Raw genomic sequence first — 6,000 nt, forward strand, 5'->3', positions numbered from 1 at the left:
TTCTATGTTTTTAGTATACACAGTGCACAGAAGTTTTGAGAATATACCCCACAGGCTTCTCTGTGTTACTTCAAAGGTACTGATCTCTTTTTAAATGTCCCTTTTGACGACTTGAATCGCTGATCTGTAAGTTGAAATTGACTAAACTGAGATCTGATAATCTGCAGTTTTACTTCCAGCTGCATCCTGTGCTCCCCGTAATAAAAGCAGTGATTATCTTTGATATGGCTGATGATGTTACCAGGATAGCAGACATTCCAGCTGGTTAATTTAATTTCAAATCCCAACGATAACATCTAATGGCTGGTTTTTTCGCTATCGCTACAGATTTCATTTTTGTAGTGACCAGTGACATTGGCAAGGTAGCTCAGTTTCCTTCCTCGCTGTAGGACTGCCCCGTATTCAGAACAGAACAGAATCCCCAGGTAACCACAGTTTTCAACACCCATTTGGAGAATTCAAGCTAAAATTCTGGATTCTGATTTTTAAAACTTCTGGCAAATCTGAATTTATCCCTGACGGCTACCAAAATAATCTGTATATCTTCAATTTAAGATCAAGGGATGGAAAAGTTCAAGGTCTACATCAGTGGTGCCCCATCTTTTGGCCCTGTGGGCTGAATGAGTGATGTGGGGTGGGTCTGTGCGCTGGATGCAGTCCATGGGCCCAGCCCAGTGCAGATGGGGCCAGGGCCAGATTTGGCCTGGTATTGCACACTATACTGTGGTCACAGCCAACACCCGGATTGGGTCCCATGGCCCGTGCCCCAACACTTCATTCCTGGCCCCACATCTGCTGGATTGGGCCCTTCTCCTTCAACCCCAGCCCTGACCCTGTCCATGCCAGATGGTGCCCCTCCACCTTAGACCTGGGCCTGTACATCCTGGATTGGGCTCACTGCCCTACACTCACATGCACCAAATCGGGTCGACTGCCGCAGCAGGCTCCCCCACGCTGGTGGAATCCCACATGCGGGGCCACGGGCTGTCGGGCTTGAAAATTGGGCAGTGGGGAAATGGTGGCAGCTTTAACTGCCACTGCTACCCCCACCAAATTTCTGGACTCTTGGGGACCCCTGCAGGCCAGATGACATGACTGTATGGGCTGGATCTGGCTTACATGACCAGGTCCATACTCACATTGCCAGTGTAGGAGATGGCTTCTGAAAGAAACTATACCACACATTACATTGGCATTACAAGTGGGCTGAGCCAAAAAAAACTTAGACCACATCTCCTTCTTTCCTTCTGCTCTCCTGAATACTGACCAGGGACTGAGATGTTAGGTTAAGCTGGCCATGTACTGTGCAATGAGGTTCCTGTCTTTGCCAGTGTTGGACAGGAGAAGAGAGGCAAACCAGGGAAGAGAAGTCTTCTAATTTCTCTTATAGTAGTAGCATTGCTTCACACCCTGCCTCACCAACATCCAAGTGCTGCTGTTCCCTGTTTATCCCCTGAAAAAGCTGGTTAGGTTTGGCTTAAACACCTCAACTATCTATATCCCCTTGGGCCTCCAGCATTGGACTGGATGCCAGCATTCGACACTGGATGGAAAGAGAAGAAATATAAAAAGCAGAGGGAAAACGTGGCCAAATGTTACTGGTTTGTTTTTAACCTCAAAACCAGTGTGTTTCGTTTTAGCATCAAGCCTCTGTAACATGGGATACAGGGTCACTCTTGGTTTTTTCCAACTGGTTTACTGGTATCTAATTGAATCCAGACTCCTATCCTGCCTTCTGGGGGTAGCAGGATGGCCAAGGTGGACTCTATTGGTTCACTAAAGGAGATCTCTCAAGCATTTCTTGTTTCTACTTTTTGTCTTCATCTGGCCTTAGTCCCAGACTTTGGATTGAATTGCTTCCCCCCAGGTTTCACATACATTTCCTGTGATTCAGCCTCCATGTATCGCTTACCTTTAGACTCTTAAGTAAGAAAAATGAGCTGCAGACACTGACTTTTATAACTCAGCAGCATTGAAAAAAATGTGTTTCTCCCTCTGAGGAGTTCTTGTTCGGCATAACTGTGAGTTTGTCCATTACTGGTTTGGCTCTGGAGACTTGGGTTTGTATCAAAACCTGCCTGGGATCACAAATGAAGATGAGGGCAGCAGGGTTCACCTTGTCCCTAAAGGTCATTTCTTCACATAGCAAAAAACACCTCCATTGGCACAACAAAACCCAGCTGCCAGGGAAGGCCAAGAGCAGATCCAGAAGGGGTATAGTGCTGCGGTCACACTCTCTTTCAGACCATGCCATGGGCACAGAAACTTTTAAAGTGCTGAAGCAGGTAAGAATGATACCCCTCTCAGCACCTACGTCCACCCCGCTGGCTCATCAGCATGTCCCCTCTGCTCCCATTCTTCCCCACCCTGTTGCTGCTGCTGTCCCTGTTGGCCCCAGGGATGGGAGGAGCTCTGGAGCCTCCTGTCCTGCTTCAGCTGGGCTCTCTGGGGAGCTGGGCTCAGCTGGGGACAATGGCCGTGGCAGCAATGGGTGGGTTTCCCCTTCCTGCCCAATTCCCCGGGGTGTTTTGGTCAGCCCAGGAGTGGGCACAAGGACAGTGGAACCCACCTCTTGCCCCTGCCTCTGTCCCCAGCTGAGCCTGGTTCTCCGCATAGCCGCTCCCTGGAGAGGGGCAGGATGGGCTGGGATGGTAGTGACAGCAGTGGGCAGGTCTCCCTGTGCCCAGAGGCACGAATAGAGAAGGCGAGGTGCTACTGAGCACTGAGAGGAAAGGAGGGGGGTGCCAAAAGCAGGAGGGAATGGGATTCATATCTGATCTGGGACTTAAAAAAAGTTCCTGGCTGCTACTCCTTCAGCGAGGACTGCCCTTCCTGAGGGCAGGCCAGGAGCAGAAGATGCAGCCACTCCTGCATTGCTGGTCGTTGCTCCCACACATGCCTTTTAAAAATCCTGGATCCACCTATGTGTCAGTCCGAGACAGAGACTGCAATAGTTGCACAAGTCAGAAATAAGGGGCACTGGCAGACTTGCACGGGGAAATTTGTACAAAGTTTGCCTAATTTTAACAACCTCTGAGTTTCATGAACATGGTGATTTTTTTTTCTGAAAACAGCCCTGCTTTCTTTTTCATAACATGCATGGCCTGGCTTTCTTATGAAAGAAGGCAGGGTGCACAGCTAACTACCTCTCTCTTATGACAGGCATTGTTAGGGTTAAATACAGCCCCATATTTTCATGTACAGAAAGAAATAGAGGTTTGGAGTTCAAATCCCTTGAATTCAGGGGCATTAGCTGCTGGGAGACTATAAGAGCCTGAATGCAGTGGGATAAAAGTTTGTGAATATAATGACCTGAGCCTCCAATACTGCCCTAGTGAGGCACTAATTCTGCATGTACTACCCCCTCAGGGGACCGTACCAAAGCTAACTGCATATACAATATTAGCAGCCCAATGTCCAGCTCAAAGATAAATCTCTGCAGCAGTGTTATCAGGTGTCAGCTACTCTCTTTTTTGGCTTTCACCAAGACAAGTCCAGGAAGAAAAGCTCCAGACTCAAAATGTTGATATTCCTAAATGGGAACTATCCAGAATCTGAATCTTCACAAATAACTTGTAATCCCTCATTAAATCTAGAGTGCGAGGGGGCACATTTGCACAAGATGCTTACTACGCATTAGCCTAATAACACTGTGCAGTAGGGGGTCATGGCAAAAACCATGCTAATAGCCTAGCGCTCTGTGTTATTAGGCTAATGTGCAGTAAGTGTCACTAAATAGCCGTGCTACTGTGCAGTAACTTTAGGTACTGCACATTTAGTTAGTAGTTTATTAAGGAAGTACTAAACTAAATGCACAGTATCTAAGGCGCATTAATGAATGTGTGGACGCATCCAGTAAGAAGGATAAGGTTCAACGGGGAACAATTTGTTTGGACAGTAATCATAGGAAGCCTGTAATGGCTGCATTCGATTCCACAAGTATAAATGATATTTGGGCAAGTACAGGAAGAACTAAGAAGTCTAAATAGCATAGACTTTGGTGCGCTAGAGAGATTCATGACAAAAAATATTCTGCTGGGGAAAGGCAGACTCTTAGCTATATTCTTGTTCTGTTACACTGCACAATGACGCTTATGCTCCTTATCTTGAGAGCAGACTGTGTACCTGATTAGTTAGACAAACTGTCAATCGCCAAGAGACAGTGGAAAGGCATCCCTTCCCTGCAAGGGATGCTGGGTAGAAAGGTCCTTTATAACATCCCTGTCTCCGTTCCAGCTAGTTAGTAGGAGCTGCAGGGATGAGGCAGGGAACTGGAGGAAAGAGGGCCTGTTATAAAATGCACAGAATATTTTAAAGGGGACTCCCCCCCCAAATGTGTTTGAAAAGGCAGCTCCTTTTCCAACTGAAAATATATTTTGGAACTTTTTTTGTTCACTCTGTCTGAATTAGTCCCTATTTGAAGCCTTTCTGCCAAACCCTGCCACATGCACAACACATGATAGCTAAGAGCTCCCAAAGGGAATCCTATTGAAAGCAATGGGAGTTTACTGCAAGGCTTGCTGGCATATATAATACTGTAATGTGTGTAACAGCAGGTGAAACCAGGGCAGTCTGCAGAGCTGTGATGTCTGTGAATTTGGACTGCAACTCCCAGAAACCCCCAGGCAGTAACATCCTTCGGGGAGGGCAAACCAGGTGACTGCCCGGGGCCCCACACTTTAGCTGCCCCCAAAATTTTGAAACAAATTTTTTGGGGGGTGACGTTTCTGCAAGGAAGTGGCTCTATTTGCATTTTAACACTTGATTCTTTTATCTAATTCCTGCAAAGAATGTTAAAAAGATCCACGATGCAGCTGTGGTGGGTTAATATTTACCTGAGTACCTCCAAGGGGCCCCAAATGACTCTCCTGCCCAGGGCCCCAACAACCCTAAGGCCACCAGGGGCTGGGGGGCAAGGGAAAATGGAAGAGGAAGCTTGAGGCTGGAGTAAGGGGAAAAGAGCAGCGTGCACATGGCACCTGGCAGGCCCTACGCAGAGGAGCACACAGTGGAGTTGGAGATCTCACTGGCTCCATCAGCCAGGGCTGTGCACCAAAGGAGCTGGTCTCAGACTTGGAGGCAGCTGCAGACTGCTGTTTGAGTGCATTAGGGACTAAGAGCATTTGTCTATGCCACGGGGGTTTACGAGGTTTAATTCCCCCTAAATTGAAGTGGTGGGTCTTTAAAAACAAAACACCGCTTCAATTTAGGGCAAAGTACACCCCGGTGGCATGAGCACAAGGGTTGGGGCTGACCCACACCTGTCTCTCTGGTGGTGGGGAGGGGAGGGTGAGCTGCTGGCAGGCCGAGCCGTCCCTGAGCTGCAGGGGGTGGGAAGGGGGTTGGTGCTTCCCTCCGCAGCAGTAGTGGTACCCTACTAGGCAGCACCCACCTGCAGGCACTCAGCCCGGGAGGTCCTGGGGGGCACTGCAGCTGTGGAGGGAAGCACTGGGCCCCCACATAGCTCAGGCAGGCAGGCAGGCTCCAGGGAGAAAAAAACAAAGATCAGGCTCGCCGCTTTTTTTATTTTGCCTTTAGTGGAGCCTGCCTATGTGGGCTGCCACCGGACTGCCTGCACAGCCCCTGAGATGCTGAGTGATCACCTAATAATAGAATTCTTTATAAAAGGGCAGCTTAAGGGCCAAAAGGGGAGCACATAAAAAGTGGAAACAGGGAGAAATCACCAAAGACAAATATACCTCCTCTGCTCGTGCTTGTAGGGAGGCAGTTAGACAGGCCAAAGCTACCATGGAGCTGAGGATGGCATCCCAAGTAAAGGACAACAAGAAATTGTTTTTTAGATATATTGGGAGTAAAAGGAAGGCCCAGGGAGGAATAGGACCCCTGCTAAATGGGCAGACACAATTGGTGACGGACAGGGGGGACAAGGCTGAACTCCTCAACGAGTTCTTTGCCTCAGTGTTCCTAAGTGAGGGGCACGACAAGTCTCTCACTGGGGTTGTAGAGAGGCAGCAGCAAGGCGCCAGACTTCCATGCGTA

Source organism: Alligator sinensis, unplaced genomic scaffold, assembly GCF_000455745.1.
Source record: "Alligator sinensis unplaced genomic scaffold, ASM45574v1 scaffold1004_1, whole genome shotgun sequence".
In the NCBI taxonomy this organism is placed as follows: domain Eukaryota; kingdom Metazoa; phylum Chordata; order Crocodylia; family Alligatoridae; genus Alligator; species Alligator sinensis.